The sequence below is a fragment of the Acomys russatus genome, chromosome 14 (genome assembly GCF_903995435.1).
Source record: "Acomys russatus chromosome 14, mAcoRus1.1, whole genome shotgun sequence".
Taxonomy (NCBI): Eukaryota; Metazoa; Chordata; class Mammalia; order Rodentia; family Muridae; genus Acomys; species Acomys russatus.
Genome location: NC_067150.1, coordinates 46,586,064 through 46,610,427, shown reverse-complemented (window position 1 = coordinate 46,610,427; position 24,364 = coordinate 46,586,064). Strand labels below are relative to the sequence as shown.

The 24,364-nt window shown below is 45.8% G+C and overlaps 1 protein-coding gene across 1 annotated transcript in view; it reads right to left on the bottom strand.

The window, feature by feature from the left end:
• Tmem266 (transmembrane protein 266) overlaps nucleotides 1-22,660 on the bottom strand; it is a 116,972-nt gene extending 94,312 nt beyond the window's left edge. Inside the window, exon 1 of the mRNA XM_051156487.1 lies at nucleotides 22,585-22,660. The gene's annotated coding sequence lies outside the window, so the exon portion shown is untranslated. The remainder of the gene's footprint in view (nucleotides 1-22,584) is intronic.
• Nucleotides 22,661-24,364: the final 1,704 nt, after the last annotated feature.

Here is a 24,364-nt window from a genome sequence, read left to right as displayed (position 1 = left end):
ATGTCATCATACATTCTTTTCTTTTCTCTACCTGACTGACTCGAACAAGACCCCTCCCTTTTATCATTGATGACTGACCACCACCAGACAGATGTCATGAGCGTAGGATGGGAAGTCAAGACGTGGTCCCTGCTCCCATAAGGCTTTGTGTGAAGTACAAAAGACACTTGAGGGCTGGGGAAATAGATCAGGGCTAGCGTGCTTGCCTCGTATGTCTGCAGCCCCAGGGTCGATCCCCGGCGCCCAGGCACCACAGAGACACACAAAAGGCAGCCCAGTGCTTGTAGAGGGACAGTTGTGTTCTGAACCAAGTTGTACTCTGAACAAGAGTAAAGGCAAGACAGGGTCCCTTCAAAGAAACAATGTTTGCCCTGGGATCTAAAATGACATGTATGAGCTAATCAGGTGACATGCTGTGAGCAAGGGGCTACTCAAGAAAAGGAAATTGAGCTGGGAAGAAAATCTGAGGCGACTTGCCTGGAGAAGGCTAGGTAAGCACCAGACCAGGGGTTGCTGAGGATCTTGCTTGAGACTGTGCTGGCCTTCAGATGGCTTCCTGGGTCTGCTGTTGTTTCTGGTAGTGCTTAGACAATATAGCTTTGTTCAGTTGATGAACGCTAAAGGAGTTCACAAAGTTTGATGGCTCTGGGAAAGGAAGGCGCAAGCAGTATCTTTAACATTTTAAAAATTATTTACTTATTGCATCCGCATTACCTCTTTTGAGAGTTTAAAGTCTTGTGCTTTCAGCACATCCACTGGCCCCGAAACAGTATATTAACTGGGCTGCAGGGCTGAGCATGTTTTTAAGCCAAAGCACAAATAGAATTTCTTTTTTCTTTTCTTTTTTTTTAAGATTTATTTATTATGTATACAATGTTCTGCCTGCATGTATGCCTGCCTGCCAGAAGAGGGCACCATCTCATTATAGACGGCTGTGAGCCACCATGTGGTTGCTGGGAATTGAACTCAGGACCTCTGGATGAGCAGTCAGTGCTCTTAACCTCTGAGCCATCTCTCTAGCCCCACAAATGGAGTTTCTTGAGAGAATACAGTTAATAGAAAGTGATGGAAACTTGATGTCGGGTTCTGCCACAGGCGAGAGGGGACAGAAAGAAGCAAGGGCACAAAGATGACTAGTTTTAAGAGGGAAGAACGATTCTTCGAAATAAGAGGAAAAGGTGGAAAGTGGTGGGATACACCAGAAATAAAGTTACCTGGCGGGTGGGGGGGGGGGTTGCTGTTGTAGCCATGTGGTCTAGAAGGCATCTTCACGGATCTGCTTGGTGCCGCAAGACACCGCTCCTCAGCCATGCCATAGCCTGCGCTTTTAATCACTGCGGGCAGATGACTGTAATTGGCCATGTCGGAAGCCTTGATGGACATTTATCAACTCACCAAAATCTCACAGTAACTGTGTTGGGGACAGGCATGCTCAGCCTTAGGGGAGCTGAGGACCTTACACAGGCCGACACTGACAGTTTGAGTAAGACTGCCAGGCACAAGCAGGCATGGCGAGTAGAGCCCAGATCACTAGGTGTCTTGCTCCAGTGTGGCCGAATGCCATCTTGAGTGAGCAGAGATACAACATGAGGTGGCAAAGGCCGTGTGTCTGTAGTGTGGGTTTGTCCTGTATGGAATCTCCTGGTGAGTGACATGAGAAAATAGCAGTTTTGAGAGTGTAGAATGGAATGTAATATCCATCTACAGAACAAATTGTAGTAGTGGGGAAGTCTAACCCTCCCTATGGTGGACACATGAAACTATGGACAGTAGTACCAAATCCACACACACACACACACACACACACACACACACACACACACACACACACCCCTATGGTAAATGTTCACTTTTTTACTTAAGGAAGCACTTTTTTGGCTTCTCTTTTGGCATATTAGGATTCCCCCCGAATCACTACTTCTGTGCTTTGAGAATATTATTGGGCAAAAGAATGGTTACTTGAACATAAACACTGTGATATTGAGTCAGTTACTCTGGCAAGCTTTATGGCCAAGAGACCAATGGCAGGGTAGCATAGACAGTGTGAAAACAGGATAAAGGGATGCCTCACATCCATGTTTGAATGGTGTAGGATGCAAGAAATTTCATTATGAAACTCAGAACAGCATGCAATTTAAAACCTACGAATTTTGTTTTCTGGGATCTCTCGTTTACTATTTCTTTGACTGTGGGTAACTAAAATTACAAAATATGAAGCAGGAAACTAAGAAAAACAGTACGTTTTCTTGCAAAGAGAAAGAGTCCAGCACTGGTTAACTACAGATGAGGTCAATGTATTCCACAGAGCCAGTGATGTGGCATGAGGGACAGGAGGGAGACAGGTGGCCATATCAGTAGACACAGCAGGGGACCTGGGTCTGTCTGTAGAGAACAGTCCTGCTGGAGCAGTTTCAGGTAGAGGAAGGCAGGGGACATTGAGATGGGTAGCTGTCCCCAGCGTAGAACCCTGATCTGAAACGGAGACAGCTCAGAGCAGCCAGGACGATCTGCGTTCAGGCTTCCTGATGCTCTCACACTAACAAATAACAGACGACTTACTTTGCCCAGTCACGATGCACACTGCAAATTTCCTAACCTTAGGACCTGCAGTGAGCTGAACTGTGTTCCTTCAGAAGATGCATGGCCCTTCAAAACCTCAGAGAGTGACCTGACTTAGAGACAGCATCTCTACAGATGTAATCCATTACAACGAGGTAACGCTGAGTCAAGGTGGATACCAAACAGCGGCCTATCCTTACACACAACAGAGCTGAAGAAAATGACTACAAACCAGAGGCAGAGGCTGCAACCAGGCAGCCCCAAGCCAAAGCACAGCCAGCTTTACTGAAAAACGGACAGACAGACAGACAGACAAAAACATAAAGAAGGGATGTCCAAGAGAAAGGGAAGATGTATGACTCTGTTAACACCTTGACTTTGGACTTCCATTTTTCAGAAGTGTATTTTAAGCCCTTAGGGTTAACCAAGCAATGTGTGGTACACCTCACAGCCACTGCAGGAAGTAGCAAAGATGCTGAGGTGGTCAGAAAGAGCACAGGAGGAAGCCTATGGATACGCACCAGGAAAAACCCCAAAATTCATACCCTCGATTCTGAGGGGGTATGCTGTCCCCTAACGGTGCACAGAGGGAACTGTGGTGACCTTAAATGGTGACTGTGCATTAAAGGCTCATCGCATAGCTCCTGCCTGACACGGTACAAAGTGTAGGGGCATGGACCCTGGTTTGTTTGCTCTCGAGGGTGAACCAACCTCAGCATACCTAATGCAGTCACATTAATCAAACTCAGATTTGTAAGAAAGAAAACAAAGCCGCTTCTGTACATGTGCGAGGAAAATAAGCCAAGTTTCCCTTTACGTATCCCAAATGCTCACACTGGCTAGCAAGGGCCTGTGAGCTGATAAAGAGCCTAAGTTATGATGAATCAAAGTGGAGGGGCAGGCCCTCGAGGAGGCCCCATGCAGACACTGAGGAAGCCCAGTGATGCACACACCCCCACCCCCCCCAGCACTGCAGCAGAGCATGCCTCCAGGCCTCACAGACTGTGGTACTCACTGCAGATGGATGGTTCTTTGGTTTTTGTATGCTCTGAGGCCAAGTGCCCACTTTCACCCAAGGACCTCTCCTCTAAACAGTGTCAAGTAACGGCTGCTAGGGCATAATTATGCTCTGAACGTGACTCCCTAAAAAAATTAATCAGATCTCTTTGACTAAGGTACCGGCTCCTATACTCCCATTGGAATCAACACTGCCTGTATTGGTTTCTTGTGGCACCTATAAAGGCCACTGCAACGTTAGTGGCTGAAAGCAGGAGACATGTAAGGTACCAGTGGGTGAGAAGGGGGCAGAAATTAATTTTTTAAATTCATTATGTTACATAAATTTTGGCATTGGGACCTTAGCAAGGTTTTTTGTTTGTTTGTTTGTTTTTGTTTTTTTAACGTGTGTGTGTGCACATCATGGTGAACCTATGGAGGTCAGAGGACAACTTGGGGGAGCCAGTCTGTGCAGGTCTCAGGGATTGCACTCAGGTACCGTTAGCTGATGAGGAGCCATCTCACTACACCCCTGCCTTATCTGTTTGATATGTCCTCAGTATCTCTTGCATGCATATAAATCAAGGGAACTTATTTCCATATTCTTACCTTACTACCTCTAATGCACTGTTACCCCCATTAGCATCTTCCTAAAAGGTAATCCTGAACTTTATACCACAGACCCTTCAAACTGCACAATTTAGTGAGAGCTCGCTGACACTGACTTCATCTCTTCAGGCTAACCTGCCAGTATCAGTTAGAGACAGGCTTAACGTTGTCTTTAAATAGGATATCAACTGAACGCATGTGATTATATTTTGCCCTTAAATCCTTTCTACCTTGCACGCATGCACACATAAACATGCACTTGTGCAGATTCGTGTGCACATGCATGTGGGAGGCCAAAGGACAATCTTTGGTATTGTTCTTCAGGCACCATCACTTTTAATTTTTGAGATAAGATCGTTCATTGGCCAGGAACTCACAACGTATATTGGGTTGGTTGGCCATCCAGCTCCAGGATCCACCTCCCTCTACCTTGCCAGCACTGAGACTGTAAGCATGCACCAGAGTGCTCAGCCTTATACATGGGGTTCAGACTTAAACTCAGCCCTCCACAATTGGAAAGTAAGCACTTTGCTGAATGAGTTATCTTCCCAGTCCCCTCTCTACCTTTTGAGGCTCTGATCCCATTTAATATGTCCCTTCTCAGGAACCCCTCAAGACAGCTACCTCCTTATGCCCATGCCTTCCTTTGAGATCTTCTTGCCTTGCCTGTGAATGCCATTTCTAAGACGTGGTAAGCATCCCGAAAAGGAAACCTTTCTGTAATGGAAGTTTTGATTTCTTTGTAAACTCAGTTATGCTTTGTAAATAAGTTTTTGTTTCAATCCCAAGTGTGGGATTTTACTTTGGGGCTTTAGTTTGTCCACAGCTGATAATTGTCATGTGTGGGGCGTGGTCTTTGCTGGCTGGCAATAGCCTGCCTCATGCTGCACGAAGAGGGGCATAGTCTAGGACTCTGAGAGAGATAAATAGGGGAGCCTGGAGCGAGAAAGTGTGGCATGTAGCAGTTTGGAGAGACCAGAGATGTACGGTGTGGTGGCTTGGAGATAGACTGAGAGAAACACTTCCATATAGTGGCTTGGAAGAGACTGTTGACTGCACTTGCTATTGGTGGAGATCAGTATTGCCCCCAAAAGAACCCATTGATCCTAAACAGCTGAGAGAAGTAAAGGGGTCTGTGCCCCCTCTGCCCACCAACCTTCTTTCTCATGCCCAGGGTTAAGGAGTTGGTAGAAGGGAGATAGAGGCTTCAATTCCCCAAATAAAATACAATTTAAAAAAAAGAGCATCAACACCTTTCTAGAGACTCAGTGTGTTAGTTACTTTTCTCATTGCTGTAACAAAATACCAGACGGAAGCAACTTACATGAGGACAGTTTATTTTAGCCCATGGTTTAAGAAGACATCAGTCAATCATGGCAGAGAAAGCACAGTGGTGAGTGGGGCAGTTGGTAGGTGGGAGCTTACCCTGAAATGTATTCATCTTGATAGGCTTGAAATCTTGGGTCAAAAGTAGGTCCAGATAGGCTGTGCCCATCCTCACTGACCTACTTCCTACTCCAAGATTCCATAATCTTCCAAACATCCCACTAGCTGTAGATCAAGTGTCCAAACACATAAGCCTGCAGAGGGACACATCACAGTGCCCATAACAGGATACAAAATGTATTTGTTAAATGACTGTTGGATATGGGTAGGGAAACTCTCACAAGCCTCCACCCCTACCTTCAGGTGAAGAGCTACAGGCAATTAATTACTGCTGAGAGAAAGAATCTGTCTTCCCCAGGGACGAGCTCTCTAATTGATTACCCAATACCAAGTGGTCAGCCCTAAAACACACACATAAAAGCAACAGTAAATGGGTTCAGCAGATTGTATTTATGTAGTGTGTGTGTGTGTGTGTGTGTGTGTGTGTGTGTGTGTGTGTGAGAGAGAGAGAGAGAGAGAGAGAGAGAGAGAGAGAGAGAGAGAGAGAGAGAGTAATTTCAGAAAAAGAGGCTATTAACTTGAGAAGGAGTGGGTACTTCACAGAGGTAGAAAGGAAGGAAATTATGTGATATATGTAAGGTGAATTAATGATAAGCCAGAGGCTACACAAAAAGAAAACTATTCTTCTTGGAGAATCAAAAGAGAATATACAGAAAATTAGCAACAACCTTCTGAAGTGTGCTTAACATCCAATTAGAAGGGAAAAGACTTTATATAGCTGGTAAGACAGAAAACAGAGGATGTAGTTTTCTATCAAGAAATAAGATATTGGGGCTAGAGTTGGCTCAGAGGTTAAGAGCACTGGCTGCTCTTCCAAAGGTCCTGAGTTCAATTCCCAGCAACCACATGGTAGCTCACAACCATCTATAATGAGAGCTGGTTCCCTCTTCTGGCCTGCAGGCAGATCACTGTAAACATAATAAATAAATAAATCTTTAAAGAAAGAAAGAAAGAAAGAAAGAAAGAAAGAAAGAAAGAAAGAAAGAAAGAAAGAAATATTGATCTTCAAGAAGGAATGATAGAGAACTTAACCAAGCACATTCTCAAAGCCAGGCTTAGGTAAGGACAAAATTATAGAGAAAATTTTTGGTTTAAAAACCCAGTTATGTAGCAGGCTACCAAGAAGAGACTTGATACCCTATGAGCATATACAGGGGGAGGAAATCCCCCTCAGTCACAGTCATAGGGGAGGGGAATAAGGGGAAAATGGGGAGGAGGGAGGAATGGGAGGATACAAGGGAGCAGATAACCATTGAGATGTAATATGAATAAATTAATAAAATAAAATTAAAAAAAGAAAAAACTCATAAATTGATATCAAGGTGTTCATAATACCTTAAAAAAAAAAAACCCAGTTATTTTTTTTGTTGCTGTTGTTTCAATCCCAGGTGTAGGAATATAGGGCTGCTTTAGATTTTCTTGTGCTCTAGGAGGTCATGATTTTTGCCAGCTGAAGATAATTTAATTTTGGGAACTCTGGAGAGGGTATAAATGGGAGAGCCTCGAGAAGGCCTGAAGGGGCTGATGCTGGTCCTGGATGCTGCTGGTTCCAGATGTTGCATTTGCTATTGCTGGTTTGATGGATTGCTGGATATTCTGACTACAAAGATTGGACTTGCCCCCAGGAACCTGACACCCCTGATCAGAAGAAAGTAGTCTAAAGAGATCTACACCCAGGGCTGGAAAGACGGCTCAGTGGTTAAGAGCACTGGCTGTTCAGTTCCCAGCAACCACATGGTGGCTCACAACCACCTATAATGTGATCTGATGCCCTTATACTTAATAAATAAATAAATCTTTAAAAAAGAAATAAAGTTTAAAAAAAAAAGAGAGATCTACACCTCTTTCCCCCCTCTAACCTTCCTTCTTACCTATCTAGTGATGTGGGGTTTGAAGGGTAGTAGATCTATGAACACAGTAAAATAGCCCCAAAAAGTACACCTACACAATATAGAGCCCCGGTCTGAAAAACACCCATGCGTATCTGAGAGCAGAGCCCTGGGGACTCAGAAAACTCAGCTCAGGACTTTCTGAGTGCTATGCTTAGATTACTAACCTGTTTTGAGGCCTTAGAGCTGTGATGTGATTAATTTTGGTCACTCTTAGTTCACAGACAAATACAAGGCAAACGGTGCTGCTAAATTTCAGCCAAATTGCCGTGACAACAAAGTGAAGTCCCATCATCAGATAGACACAGGCCATGGTGTCTTCAGGTTCACCTCAACATAAGCCACTGCTAAGTGCAATGCTCAATAGTGCTCAGTCTCAAAGCCACTGTAGACATGACTGCCAGTCCTCTTCCGTGAAGCACTTTGTTAACATGGCCATCAGGAGACCACAGCATGTAGTTAATATCTTCCTCCATTGGGCATTCTTTTCTCATTTCCATCACTGGGTCTTCCCCCTTGACCTCTAAACGTTGCTATGCCTTAGCGTTTAATTACAGTGACCCGTCCTCCCATCTACCTTTTCTTTCTTGTCCTAGATAAATCCATTCAAACCCGTAGCTTAAAATGCCACCTGCATATCATCTCTAACATGTCTGACTCCAGCCCCGTTTTTCTCCCTGAACTCCAGACTTGCGCATTCAACGGCCTTTTTGACATCTTCAATTAGCTATCTAATAGACCGTGAAATGCAACATGATTGAAACAGAGCCCCCTCACTTCCTCCACTTAACATCCCCCCTCCTCTGCCTCCACACCAACAAATGGCATTTTCACCCTTCCAGTTGTTCAACCCCAAAACTGTGATGTCTGTCCCAATTCGTGTCTTTCTGTCCCACCCCAAGCCCAAAACATCACCAGCCAGTCTCGTGGGATCCACCTCCAAATTGTATCCAGACCCCCAACCATTTGATCCACTCCCACTGACAACCCTGTAGCCCAGGCACCTCACAGATAACCCAGGCTGCTGAATCCAGCTGTCTTCCCGTTGCCCTCCTATGCCAGCAGTCTTTCGTGGCACCCACATGGCCCTTCTGAAACAAGCCCAGCCATTTCACCTATCTACCTCCAACACTCCAGAGATGTCCTCATACATTTTATGAGCTCCACGTCTTTGATGAAGTCTACATGGCCCTCCAAGCTCCTTCCCTCATTTCATTCCCCATCCCTCCTTAATTTCAGCATTCTCACTATATAGACCTTTTTTGCTGTCCTCAGCAAGTTATTAAGCTGAACTAAATAGAAAGCATTAAAACCCATTATAAAACACAGTATAAAGAGGTGCTTTGCAGTATCAATAGCATGAAGCTGTGAAGGAACAGCGTTCTTGCAGTTCATGAGCAAAGGCTCAGCTTTGCCAAGTGGAGACTTTCTGGACTTGGATGGTGGTGACAATTGCATGATGCTGTAAATACACCAAATACCACTGAATTCGGCGGTTAAACTAGTAAGTTTTATATGCATTCTACCACAATTAAAAATAATTTAAAATCATTCATACTATGTATTGCTCACAAAAGTATCAATAGGTATCAGAGATATAGCTATAATAGATATAGGTAATATCTATAGGTAATCTTGTTACCAAAAAACCATTCTGGGCTAGGGGGATTGTTTAGTGGAAAAACTTTTACTGTGTAAGCATGGAGACCTGAGCTTGGGTCCCAGCACCCATAAAATGCTAGGTGTGGCTAGGTGTGCCTGGAACCTCAGTGCTTGTGAGGTGGCATAGGAGGCAGAGACAGGAGGATCACTTTGGCTAGCCAGCCAGCCAACCTAGGCAGAAACACAGTGAACTCCAGGTTCAACAATAGACCTTGTCTCCTGGGAATAAAGCGGGCAGTGATGGAAGACACCCAATGCTCTCCTGTGGTCTTCTACACATAAGAGCTAGAGATGTAGGTCACCTGGTAAAGTGTTCGCCAGGCATGCATGAAGCTTTCTCCCCAGCATCCCATAAACTAGATGTGGAACTCACCTCTAACCTCAGTACCCAGGAGACAGAGGCAAGAGGATAAGAAAGTCAGGGTCATCTTCAACTGCATAGTGAGGTCAAGGCTAGCCTGGGATATAAGAAACTCTGTCTCAGAAGAAGCTAGCTACACCTGTGGGGGCTGAAGAGATGGCTCAGTCTATAAATTGCTTGTCATGCAAATATGAGGACCTGTCCCTAACATTCATGTATAAACTACATGTGGTGGCACAGAGGTATAATCCTAGCACTGGGAAGGTAGGGATGGGCAGATCCCTGGGGCTTGCCAGCCAGTCAATCAAGACAAATCAAGCCCCTGGATTAGGAAAAGACTCTGTCTCAAAAATTAAGATGGATAGAGACTGAGGAAGAGACTTGATACAGACTTCTGGGTTCCATGTGCACTGTCACACACATGCACACATGAACACACACACACACACACACACACACACACACACACACACACAAACCATCAAGCAAGCAAACAAAAACAAACACCTTACACCCAGAGTAGCAATGATATTTGACCATAAACAAAGTCTTGAAACAAATCCAATGTGTAATGACCTATGGTTCGCACAGTTCCCATGAGTGTGGTCAATGACAGTGGCCTTGTCTCCATAGAAACAGGATACGAGTCCTTTAAAGATAGGAGGACTCAAGTTTTCCTTTCTTTTTTCTTTTTTGGTTTGTTTGATTTAAGTTTTGTTGTTGTTGCTGTTTGGTTTTGCTTTGTTTTTGAGACAAGGTTTCTCTGAGTAGCCCTGGGTGTCCTGGAACATGCTGGCCTCAAACTTGTAGGCCCACCTGCCTCTGCCTCCTCAGTGTTGGGATTAAAGGCGAGTGCTGCCACCACCACCTGGCTAGGACTCAGGTTCTCAAAGCAGACTGCTGGAAATCTGGAAGCTACCTCTCTGGCACAAGCCAATCATCCACAGATGAGCAAGGTGCAGCAAAATTCTATCTCCACCATGTGTCACTTGACAATGTGGTGTCCTTTGACACAGACCATGCTACAAAGCTGCCTACAGTGTATAATTAAGGGTTTCAGGTAGGCTAAGGCCAAATGCCAATCATCTGTGCTTGAGCCTTCCAACAAATAGAACTGAAATCTGATTTGTAAAAACCAGCTCACTCACGTGAGTTATGTTGTCCTGCTGGCTTAAGGCGCTGTGGGGTTTAAAGGAGGAGAGGAATTACTTTTGAATACTTAAACCACAAAGCTCACTCCCAACATTGGACAGGGACTAGAAACAGAGGATACCAGGGACTAGAAAAGTAAAGTGACTTGTCTGCAGTTATACCTCTACTTTGTAGGAAAGCGAAGGCTAGAATCTGGGAACCCTGATGCTTCAGCCTAGCACTTGTTTTCAAAATCTGAAGTTCGGGAACATCTTGGAGGTGCTGTGGGTCTAGTTCTGTATTGCTACAATAACGTGAATAAATATAGTAAAGTAAGTCACATGGTTCTGGAGACACCCTCAAATACAGGATACTGCCATCGTTCTTGGTTGCTCACCAAAACTAGACAGTTAAGACCCTGTTGCTGAAGACACCACCCAAATTGGTCACAGACATGGAATGACTAAGTCTGTACTGATCAGGAAATCTTCTCCCTCCTTGACTAGCTTTCATAGTCCTGGAGGGTGCTGTGCAGGCCGATGGAGGGAAATTATAATAATCTTATCCGACTGTCAACCTGGTAAACTGTAATTATGGCCAGTGTGGCAAGATATGTGCATGTGTGCAACAATGGTACAAATCCAACCAGCCACTTTCTGGTTGGATTTGAAGCCCACCTTAGGAGGAAACACATGCCTGGTACTGTAAATATAGCCACGAACCCAGGATTGGGGAGCTCATAGGCCCTAGAGGTATACCTGTTGTTGTTGTTATTATTATTGTTGTTGTTGTTATTAACATAGAAAATTACAACTAGTCAAAGTGCAGAGAATAAGTGTCAATGGAGGACTCAAATAGGACACCTTTCCAAGTGTCTCCAGACCCCCCCCTCCAAGCCTCAGTGACCATCAAGAGATTGGAGAGGGCCAGGCCAAAGCAGTGTCTTCTGGATATAAGGGGAACTCTGTAGTCATGACCTCACAGCAGCTGTCTTTGCCTGCATGAAATCAAGCCAGCCAACACTCTGTCATGGAGCAGGAAGTGTTGGAGGTTGGTCTGATGTATTTTGATGCTAATTACTGCTTGCTGTCTCTGTGACCCACCTGTACCTTGCCTAAGAGTCGAACCTGTTTGACCAATAAAAGGCCATCACACCTGGGCAGGGCAAATGGGATAGGCATGGCTAAGGTTCCAGGGCTTGGGGAGACAGGGAGAATCTTGAGAGGAGGAGAGACCGGAGGAGAGGAGAGAAAGAAGGGAGGCCACCAGAGGTTAGGTGGCGGAGAAGCACATGGCCGGTGTGGATGGAGATTTGGCCCAGATAAAGATATGGGATTATGGATGGGAGGTAGCTTGATAGACATTATTAGAAGCAGATGACATGGGATTGAGGCAGGTATCCCATTCCTGCCCGCTATGGGAAGTAGTTTAGGGGATTAATATCTGTCTTGCCTCAGGTTAACTAAGGCTATTTTAAAATACAACAGGTGTCTGCGTCTTGATCGATTGCTAGCAGGTTAGAAAATGCTGTCGTGATAACAATTATAGGCCTAATAATAAACCTTATTAGGCCATACTGGTAATTTAACCACAACAAGGAAGAGATTCATGAGCCTGTGCCCCTAACTGAGGAGCTATAGAGGGCTGATGGCTTTTGGGGGAAGACAGATAGTTTACTTTAAAGGTATGACACCTGGTGGATAGACCATGCTCCAGCAGATGGCCCCGTACCAAGGAGTATATCAGCACAAAGTGAAAGTCAATAGGTTATAAACAAACAAATAAGCAAATAAATAAGCAAACAGATGACACAAAATTGGGAGATAGGGAGGTTGGGGGTAGATTTTGGGGCAGTTGGGGTGAATACAATAAAAAAATGCATGGTATGAAATTCTCAAAGAATTAATAAAATAAAAAAAACTTAAGGCAAGTCACATGAGTATTTTGACTTCTCAATAAAGTTATCTTTATATTATTCTGTGCTCTATTGTATATGCAGTAGTATTATATATTTTTAAAACAATGTACAGGGGCTGAAGAGATGGTTCATTGGTTAAGGGCACTTGTTCTTACTGAGGACCTGGGTTCATCACATGGTGACTCACAACCATTTGTAACTCCAGTTGCTAGGATTTCAATGCCATCTGACACCTGAAGGTACCAGGCATGCGTATGGTTCATCCAGGCAAGACAATCACATACATAAAATAAAAAAGTCTAAAAGAAAATTAAAAACAATGGACAAACTTTATGATTCTTTATTGCTAACAATCCTCTGAACTGTTTGAAAGATAAACAAGCCTTCAATTTGTTAAAAGAAGAAAAGAACGTGACATATTATAATGTGAGGCATTCTTGCCCATCTTTGGGAATGGGGAGGAACTAGTACCAGTCAACGTGTAAGAGTGACAACTAGAAATGGCTTCATTTTCTCCTGACGCTGTCCTCTGGTCTCTTTTCTGGCCTTGAAGACAAGGTTGACAGCTTCCCTGGCTTTCTGTCTACTCAATTTAAGGCTGACAGTTAGGTATTCACCAGCCCTCCTCTGGTCTAAGTCAGATCATCAGTCATTTATCCTGTTCCAAGCACTTTTCCTCATCTAGTAGGATAGCTGAAGAGGTGGAGACAGGAGGATCATAAGTTTGAAGCCATCCTGGGCTACACTATGTCTTTGGCCACACTACCCTGGGGACACCCAACCACCTCTGATCTTGGGAGAAAATCCATCAGGTTATCTCCAGACTCCGGTGGGGAGCACAGCACGAGCCTTTCCCTTCCCCAAAGGCAACTAACAACCTCAGGGTAAAGCAGGTTTCCTCCAAGGATGGAGCCTTAAAGTTTTCCAGCAAGCACCGTGTTTAACTGCCCCGGTCCTTGGGTGTGGCATGCAGCATCTGCAGCTGCATTTGGAAAGAACATAATGGTGACTGGCTCTAAGTCACAACTCTCCAGCCATATTTCCCAACAGCCATGAAGATTACTGAGCAACTGTGGCCTTTCACCAGAGCACAAAGCACCTTGTCATTTGTTCTCCACCCCTGAAGTGCTGCCTTGGAGCCCCTCTTTGCTCAAAAGAGAAAACCGGTGATCAGAGCTGCCATACCACAAGCCAAGTAGAATTTCTTCAAACCATAAACCACTCAGAGTTCTGCAGAAATACTATTTTTAGTTTGATAAACGTATTATTACAGTCCTGACAGTATTTTGTACACCTGTAATGCCCAGGAACGGTGCAGCAGTCCTCGAATATGTTGTTGCATCGGAGCCTAAGGACTTTGCCAGTTAAGATGGTCTGAATTTTGCAGCTACATTTTTTATTTTATATCATTCTTTGTAATCAATGCACTGTTTAGAAACACCAAGACTAGTTCAAATTTCAAAACCAATTTTTATCTCACACATTATCTTCAATCCTCACGTGACCCAAACTGCCCAAATTCTATAGTTTGCAAATCAGACCATCTCTGAGTGTTTTGTGGTGACCTGCAGTTCTGCTTTGAGGAAGGTTTTATACCCCACAAGACATTTGGTATTTTGGGGAAATTTGTGGTAATCATATTTGGAGAGAGTTGACACCATTACTGGCATCAAGTGGCAGGGACCAGGGCTGGTGCTAAACATCTTAGGTGATGCACAGGATGGCTCCGTGGGGATGGGTCACCTGGCCCAGACTACTGACAGTGCTGAAGGGGGGTGCTCACCTTGAAGCCACAAGATGAAAGAGCCTGGCCCTTAGTGGCTTCCATGGCTAGAGAGAGAAAGATGTTTGATTTTTTTTTTTTTTTTTCTTTCTTACTGTGGTGTGGGTTTGTTGTTGTTTGGGTTTTTTTTTTTTTTTTCTGTTTTTGCTTTTGAGACAGGGTTTCTCTATGTTATCTTGGCTGTCCTGGACTCACTTTGTAGACCAGGCTGGCCTCGGACTCACAGCGATCCTCCTGCCTCTGCCTCCCGGGTGCTGAGATTAAAGGCGTGCACCACCATGCCCAGATCTTACTGTGTTTTTTATTAAAATTTTTCATACAATATATGAAACCATGTTTCTTTTCTCCTCCAACTCTTCCCTGATCCTACTACACACCTCTCTACTATCCACCTTTATGTTCTTCCTCTGACAAAAAATAGAGACAAACAAAAGAAAAACACAGCAAAACAAACAGACAGACAAACCAAAAAATAAAAACAAACAGGCAAAAGACTAACACCACATTAAAAAGAAATGCTGGAACAAAACAAAAAGCCCACAAAAAATACCACTGAGTTTGTTTTGTGTTGGCCACTCCTGGGACTGGGGCACGCCCTGGAGTATGGCTAATAACCCAGGAATAGTCCATGAGATTAGAAAGTCATTGAATTAACAGCTGAAGAGAAATTCTGGTTTTTCATGACCTCAGAGAGAGAGTAGATACTGACGAAAAACTATCCTTTCATTCCAACTGAGCACACCAGAAACAGCATGGGGGGCAGGGGTGAGAGGGAGGGAAGGAAAGAGGGGGGAAGGAGGGGATTTGGGGGAACAGAGAGAATGCCAAGGCTAGAGGTTGACAGGTGTCTTCCTCAGCTGGGCCCAGTTGGACTACACCTGAGTATGTGAGGCAGGGCTGCTTGGTTGAACCACTGCTCACTGCTTGCTAGATTGGCTGAGCAGCAAGCTCCAGGGGCTGGCCAGCCTCCACCTCCACCTCCTGCCTGAGGATTGCAGATGGCTGCACCCCTTTGTTTTGTTTTTGTGGGTTTTGTTTGCATAGGTATTGGAGTTCTGAAATGTGTACAGCAGAAACTTTAACCAACAAGAACATTTCGGCTTTTTCATGTTTTTTTTTTTTTTTTTTTTTTTTTTTTTTTTTTTTTTTTTTTGGTTTTTCAAGACAGGGTTTCTCTGTGTACCTCAGGATGTCTCAGACTCCCTTTGTAGACCAGGCTGGCCTCAAACTCATAAAGATCAGGCTGCCTCTGCCTCCCCAAGTGCTGGGATTACAGGCATGCGCCACTGCTCCCGACTTTGTTTTGTTTTTTTAAGTGGATATTCCATCTATTAACTTCCATGTCCTCTTGACCTGGCACTAAGGAGAGGAATGCAGGCCTAGGACAGAGTGGCTCAGAGGAGGTCTGCATCAAGTCTGAGGGCTGGTGGGGGTGTCGTGTGAACCCTTGGCGTTCATTTTTTTTTCCCTGGTGGTGGAAAGGACTGGGACAGAAAACAACATACACACAAAACCTAAACACTTCAAAAATAGCCTCATAGGTTGAAAAGAAGTCAAGCTACTTCTCAAAGTACTAAATCATTACCTGTACTCCCATTATTTTTAGCTGTTTCTGTACATCTCTCCACATTCCCAATGGTTTTCAGGGGTTTGCCGGGCCAGTGTTGTTGACTCAATTTTTTTTTTTTCCCTATAAATCCTGTATGGACTCCAAACCGATCAATACAGGCTTCAATTTAGAGAGAAGAGGGATTTTTGGGGTGGGGGTGGGTGGGGGAGGGGGAGGGAAGGTCCATATAAAACTACAATGTCTTAGCAGAGAAAAGATAGGAGCTAAATTCCTACTGTGTGTAAAGTGTTCGGCCGAATGCTGAGAGAGCTATTTTTGAAAAGTATAAATCACAGCTGATGTTTTTGAGTAATCTGTGATCTTCCAGTGAGATAGGCTCCATGCCCAAGGGAGGATGGCTGACGTCACAAAGCAGGCTGCGCTCTGGCAGGCAGGCAGGCAGGCAGGCAGGCACAGCCCTCAACCTCTTTATCCCTCTGGCAGAGAAAGGGGGGCAAAGCAGGACAAGGTGAAAGTGGCCCAGCAAGGAATATCCTGGAAAGGAGGAGAAGCCGGAGGGAAAACTGAACAGGAAGAGTGGTCTTAGGGGACCCGTGCTGTCAAGAGGGAAAGTTGGGGGTCTTATTCCAAAGGTATAGGAGGTGCTAATGACCAGAGGGGACATTTAGTTACTGCTGCACTCTTTCATCTGCATTCCTGAAGCCATGACACAGCTCTTCCACGGGGTGGGGGGTGGGCGCTTGGGGGATGATGGGACCCTGAAACGGTTAACTATTGCAAGTTCCATTGTGAGCAAGTGCAAGGAGCAGGATTCATACCCCTTAGCCACACCGGCCTGGGATGGCCAGGCAAACATGGAGTGCCGAGAGGCAGATGGACAGAGCGTTTCCAGGAAGAAGTCAGCAGGGTCAGGTGCTGCTGAGCCATCAGGAAGGAAATCTGAGAAACAGCTATCGCATTTGTGACCTTTACCAGAGCTGTGTGTCAGGAGAGAGGTGAGGACGGGAGTCTCCTGTGGGGCAGGAAGGATGACAGCAACTCTAGCCCTGGGATGGGGCTGGCAGGGAAGGCGGCAGCTGAGAGGTTTCTAAAGGATGCAACCTCGACTTTATTCAAGGGTTTGAAATCTCCTGTTCTTGCTACAAGAATGCATTTTAGTAATTATAGTAAGAGACAATTAGCTGCTTTGCATGCAGGTAAAATGAAAACATTTAACTATTCCTAGGGAAGCCATTGAGGAGGAAGACATCGCCTCTGCTCCACACAGCTACCTTTGGGGCTGTTTAGAGGAGGGAAAAGCATCCGAAAGCCATCGATCGCCCTATGGCCCCACACTGAGAACATCTGCCTGAGCCAAACAGCTGAGCTGCAAGCAGATGTTCTTGGACAGATCTTCTGTTCTAATGGGTGGTTAGAACCGCAGCTCTTAGTCTGCATGCTAGGCACTGACTGGGGAGTTTTCATCACAAATCAAACACAGTTTTAGGGAGACTGTAGCTTCTGGAAGGGAATTCTACTTAGGACAAATAATTTAGAGCCATGAGGGCAGCCATTAGCGCTCACAAGAGAAGGGAGAGGTGTGGTGGTGGGGAAGGAAGAAGAGGAGGAAGAGAAAGAGGAGGAGGAGAAAGAAGAAGAAGAGAAGGAGGAGGAAGAAGAGGAGGAGTTCTTTTTTATCAAGGCCTCTTTCTTTGACTGTCCACTCCCTTCAGCATCCCAGTATAGTCCCTTACACAGTTCCAGTCCTCAAAGAGCCTATGATTTTGCTATGTCCCAAACAATACTCCTGAAAAACGCACATTCAGGACTGTTAGGCCAAAGGAAGTGCTACTGAGTATGTTCCTGCAGGTTCGGTTCGTGCTTGCAGATCATACTTGCCAGGCATGCTATGCTGGTAAGTCGTTTGCGAGTGAACTCACACCCTGACTTAGGCGGGATAGATGCCACCGGGTATTTAATGTTTAAGCAGCGGCCACAGGTTACGACAGGAAGCACAATGGTTGTCTTGCCTGGGTGAAAAACTGCTCTGAGTGAACAGAGATTATTTTTCTTCTTTTTAGTGGTGGCTGGCAAAGCATTCTAGAGTCCCCTTCTTTGGAAGTCATCAAAAGCACTGTGCAGCCCAAACCAGGTGGAGGGGAAGAAGCCTCACAGAATTCCACTGTCATGGGTTTCTCCACATGCTTGGCTGCCTGATCAGACTCTCAGAATGACCCTCAGGGACTTCCTCCCCATCTCTATATTGCTGGATTCTCCCCAGGAGTTCCCTCTTTCACAGCAGTGGAACAAAAGTAAGACAAAAATTTTCCTAATTCTTTTGCATGTTCCTGTAAGGAACACACAAAGCCACTGCAGGGAACAGTGAGAGCCACTGCTAACAAAAACAAAACAAACAAAAAACAAAAACAAAAAAAGAGGATGACGTGTGGGGAGCTGGAAGGATTCAAGGATGCTACCTTGATCTGTCAGCCCCCTTTCCATAGCACCAGGGATAAGAGAGTGAAAACACAGGCAAAATCTTTGTCCTCTGGCACACTTGATCCATGGAGGAGATGGATATAAACTCAAGGAAGACTTAACGCTGTGTGCTAGGAGGGGTTATGAAAGCGGGCAAGACAGGAAGGGTAAAGGCTGCCCCCTGGGCGTGGGGGGCACGGTTAGACCTAAAGTGAAGCCTCGAGGAAGTAAAGAAGTGAGTCCACATGCCCCTGAAGGAAGAGCATTTCAGAGAAGAAGGGGAGGAAAAAAAAAAAAACCTACTCTAGCCAAGACAGCCGCTGAGGCATAGGAACAACAGGGAGGCCAGTAAAGGGGAAGCAGAGCCATGTGGAAGGTCAGAAGACCATGAGGCCTTCACCAAAGGGAAAAGCCCCAGGGGTCTGAGCTACACTGACTTAGCCTCAGAATCAATTCTGTTACTGGGTTGTTTATTCTGGGGCTCCCAGATCCTCATCTGTACCCCCGACCACACAGGGTAACTGCAAGGAGATCTGGATATGAAAGCCCCTAACAGGAGCTTACCAGCACGTGCCAGCGGCCTGTCCACTACCCATCGCTTCCCTCGACCTTTCCCTACTTGTAGGGTTCCTCTCACTCAGCTCCCACTGTGGCTGAATAAAAGTGTTTAGGAGTGGACCACTCAAGGGCCTCTCAGACATCACAGATGTATTAGCAGGTGCAAGAAAACAAAACGAAAACCACTGCTTGTTTCCAAACATAGCAGTTGTAAGAAAGTACGGTTTTGGTTTCTGTGCTTAAAAATCTGGAGCAATCCCCCACAAGACTGTTAATGGTGGCTACTGGTGTGGTTAAGTGTGCCAAAGATCTTGACTACTGAATTTTAACCTTTTTTTTTTCCTTAATAACACAATTATTTTTTAGCACAGCATAGGCCAGTGTTGACTGATGCGGGGGTCGGGGGGGGGAAATGTGGGGGGTGGGCAGGAATTAGCTTTCTGGCCTTGCTCTGTATAGACTTCATCCCACCCCACCTAAGATAGGGTGCTATGACCCAACTTTAGGAACTCTTAGGGAGTTCTAGGGTCCTCAGATGAGATCTGGAGCACAAAAGGTCCCAAATGAGTTCTGAGATGGTGCTTGGCCAGCATCTGTGACCCCAGCTGGTTCCATTTGAAAGGAGGCTGCAGCTCCCATCGAGGACAGAAGCAGAAGCCAGTGAGCCTCATGTATTTCCAGGTAAGCTATCCGTGATCTTCTGTGACTCACAAGTGTTGGCACTAATATTTGTTTTCCCACTTGAAAATACTGAATTAGGGAAACTATAAGTAAAGCTCATAACTAAATAACTTGCAAGGTCAGCCAACACAAGTCAGCTCCCGGCGTCTTATTCACCGGTGCACTAAGACATGCACTATACCAGTTTCAGCAAACCACCTTCCTCTCCCCTATGAAATGGACACTCTCGGTAAGAGGAATCAAGAGTAATGCCCGAATGGCTTTTCCAAGTTTAAAAATGTTTCAGAGAAAAATACAAAGTCCAGGATTTTTTAAATATATATTTCCCAAGTTGGCCTGTGCATCAAGAAGGATGCTCATCTGTGCATTACATAAAGTTCTGTTCACACGGAAGGCAATCGACCAGTCTACCTCATACTTGGCAATTCTGAACTTCCTACCTGGAGAAGCTCCTGGTACTTTCCAAGGGAAACCCCTTCTCTTCCCGGGAAACCAAACACCACCTCCCTTTACCTTCTGCTTCCTCCCAGTGTTGTCAGGATTCATTCTGAGTTTCTGACCGTAGGCTGGAAATCTCCAGGGTGGAAAAAGTCCACCTCAGCATTTCCATAAGCCCTGGAAATTGAACTCTTCCAAAATGGACTATTTTCTGAGGCAGATCTTCTATACAAATTGTGGACTATCAATAGGAGTCGATACAATGAAGCAAAGTTCTGCTCAAACCGGACTCACTGTCCAAGGAAGAAAACAGCGTATAGAACTTGCAATAATGAGTCTTACATATCTTGCTTAAAGTTATCCACCATACCAGTGCATCGTTAAAAGTTCTATTTTCCGTATGATATGCTTTTCAGTGAATTTTTTACATTCAACTATACCATTCTCACTCCTTGCTCAATTATGCGACCTGAATATAAAACCTAGCGGCTTTGTTAGGTGAATTTTCCATTCATGAAACTACAGCACTTTATAAGCCCATGAAAGCTGCTATGAATGTGTAACAAAATCCAACCCCTGAGCCATACGAACGCGCTTGTGAAATATAAACTTCAAGAGCTTTGAATGGATAATTGCCATATTTGCAGAGACTAGATTATGGTGCATGGCTGGCATGGCTTCCTTCACCCTGGTACAGCAGCCACAAGTAAGTGTGATGAGAAATTGTTGGGATTACTGGCAATAACAACAACAAAAAAAAGGGTGTTTGTGACAGGTAGGGGGTGGGGTGGGCGTGTGAAAAATATGCCAGCACTCTACATGGTCTGTAGGTACTTTGTGAGTCTAAATTGGGAGTGAAACAGATTTTTTGGAACATAATTGATTATGTGGGATAGTTTTACAGCTGGATGCCTTGGACCTTGTGTTTAAAAATAGGGTCAGTGTCACCACAAAAGAAGTTCCCCACAGTCCCACTCATGAACAGCAGTTTCTCATATGGGAAAGCCACAAAACTGGTATGGAATCTGTGAAGTAGACAATTGCGTCAGGGCCTATAGGCTCACCCACGAACCTGTCTTAATGAGAAAGCGGCCGAGGCAGCAATGTTGGGGTTAAAGGCTGAGCTCCCAGCACCCTGCACATGGGTACGATGCAGATGAACTTGCATCTTTTCTCTGATGGTGACTGTGTGACCTTGGGCAAGTCAGTTAGCCTTTTGAGTCCTGGCTTCTTCATCTCCAACACAGAGATAGCAGCCTTGCAGCGGGAGCCCAAGGAAACCAGCCACAAATGACTTCTAGCTCAGCACTGGGTCCAGATGAGGTACCACAGTCCAGCTGTCATAGCCCCACATTTCATGACAGTAATCTTCATTTTGTGCTTCCAGCCCTTTCTGTTCTTTTCACTGTATTATTTCTGGAGGGGAGAGCGGCAGGGAAGCAGCTACACAGATCCCACTTTCCCCACTCTTCTTCAAAGCTAAACAGGTAACGAGAAACTCAGTGCTCGGGATATGGTGGGGTGTGTGTGTGTGTGTGTGTGTGTGTGTGTGTGTGTGTGTGTAATATGAATAAATCATACGATGTCAGTCTATAACATATGAGGTCAAAAAATCATAAGTAGATTTTATTAAAAGAAAGAAAAAAAAAAAAAAGAAAAGAAACGACAGGCAACACAAAGAGGTTAGAAGGGACCTGTATGGGCCTATCATTATCTCAGTATTGGTGACTGAAACAGAATGGACTGTGGGGTCTGACTTCCAACAGGTGGCCCGTTTTAATCGTCTTCAGATGCAAAAACCCCGATGAGTTTGACTGAGTAAGACAAGTCTCAGATACTCAATTCAAGGCCTCCCCTTAACAATTTAGAGGGAATTTTTTTTTCTAGGTTGAAGCATCCCTGGCAAGTTAGCAAGCAAGGAATTGTTTGCCGTAGCTTGCACCTGTCCTCAGAATATGCTGCCAGACTGACGTGAAACCCTCCATCCTTTCCAGACCGTCCATCCTGTCGCTGGGGCGCCTAGCGACAAGCCAGGGAAGCCCACTAGGAAGTGGTCACGACCAACCAAGCCACAAATCCCCAGGGTGTGGGATTTCCACCTCTACACCACGTCTGAAAACCGAAAATAGGCACCCGCTTGCTATACTGCAATGGGATTCCCTTCAGAAGCAAACCTCCCGCACCCCCCAGCTCATGTTTTATTAATAAATGCAAGATGGCACACGGAGGCAAAGAATGGGATGTAAGCTATCTGCAGCTGGACCCGAACCAGGGCAGTTTGCAAAAAATAAATAAGAAGCATGTGACAAGCAGATCCATCCCCAGACTGGAGCTGAAGACCCCAGGCTGCCCAGCTGATGGTTGCCCGGCTCCCCATCCCGGGGCATGAAGGTCAGTTGCAGGATCGTAGCCCTCCAGGGTAGTCACCCTGCAAACCTTGACCAGCCCCTACCCTTGCCTCCCTCACCCGCCCGCCCGGGCCACAGCTGGGGAAGCCCGGCGGCTGCGGGCTGCAAGAACACGTACCTGCTGCCGGGGCTCAGGATTCGCTCTGCTCTGCGGCGCTGGGCCCGCGCTCCGGCTCCCGGGGCTCCCCTCTCCGCCCCCCCCCCCCCCCCCTCGCGGTCCCGCCGCTCCCTCCGCCCCTCCGCCCACCCGGCTCGAGCGCGCGCGCGCTTTCCAGCCCGTGGCTCTCCCTGGCCCGCGCCTGCGCTCTCGCTGCCCGCACCCGCGCCCGCTCCCGCTCCTGCTTGCGCGTTCCAGGCTGCGGAGGGGCCGCGCGGCTGTCTAGGAAACGGCGACTAGGGATTCACCCCCGCCGAAGGGCACGCAGGCCTCGTGGCGCGGGTGACCCGGTCAGGAGCAGGAGCAGCGGCGGGTGGGCGCCCCCGGTCCCACCGCACCTCCCTGGGTGCGTTTTCACACGGTGCGCAGTGAGCGGCTGCGCGCAGTGTCCTCCGAGGTTTCTGCCTGTCGCCCGTGGCGTGTGCACTGCCCCAAGGAGCCTTTGAAGGCATGGTCCACCTCTCAGTGGTCCCCATCACAGCCTCATGTGACTGATACATTGTGTGTGTTGGGCGTGTGTTGTAGATGAAGAATTCTGCCCTTGAAGCACCTGTCTGGATTGAGAATGCCTAGAGTAGACCAAGTCACTGAGCAATCTGGGATTAGAAAAAAAATCCTCACATGTACTGCTGTGAACAGTTTTTAAAAAGCAATTTGTAGTTTCCAATTCATTCATATATATATATATATATATATATATATATATATATATATATATATATAGAGAGAGAGAGAGAGAGAGAGAGAGAGAGAGAGAGAGAGAGAGAGAGAGGGAGAGAGAGATTCTTTCTTTTGGGGTTCTGGCCTTCTTATGTTATGACACTTTTAAGATCCGGAAACCCTTCTTTCTCTAGGACACAAAGTTTCTGGGTGACTTTAGGGATCTCCTCCTTGACTTCCCCTCCAGAGAAATCACTATTTGGGTTTGGTGCCGGTGGCTTTCAGGAACGCCCTGCGACTTTCTTGCCTTCTCTTCTCGCCCAGTCTTTCTAGCAGAACGAAGGAAATTAGAATGGAAGACTTTAAACCCCAGGCCATATATAGAACCGCCTGTAGCGCTCCGATCAATCTTCTAATCAATACAGAAATGTTTAAACAGGGACGTTCATCCAATTTTGCCCATCTGGAGGGAAAAGTATAATTTCTTTGGTCCTCAACAACCAACATCTCTTGACCTCTGTAACGCCGAATTTCAGAGCAGGGAAGGCCTTGGAGAAAATAGTTGTAGAAGTCACGTGGTTTGGCAGGATCTAACCGCCACCAGTTCTAAGCATAAATACCAGTTCTCAGCAAGTCATTCCCCACCTTTCACCCCACTTAGTACAGCTACACTGAAGATTTCCTTAGAGGCATTGAACAGTATGCACGACAATGTTGTGCCGGTGAGACAGCTGGCAAACCATTAAGATATAAATGCAGGTATAGGCTGTCTGAATAAGATCCCAATAAACACACACACACACACACACACACACACACACACACACACACACACACACACACACACACACACTCCCTCCCTGGAGTCAATAAATAGGATTGCATGAAATTACAAAGTTTCTGTAATCACTCCCTCTCGCTAGAAAATCAAGAGGAGACAGCCTACAGAATGAGAGAAAATGTTAAAAAAAAAAAAAGAACAAGAAAAAACTCTGTGTGTGTCTGTGTTATTAAGGACTGAATCCCAGTTCAAGAACTGTAGACATTGGCCTGTAGACATGCCTGTGGGGCATTTTCTTGA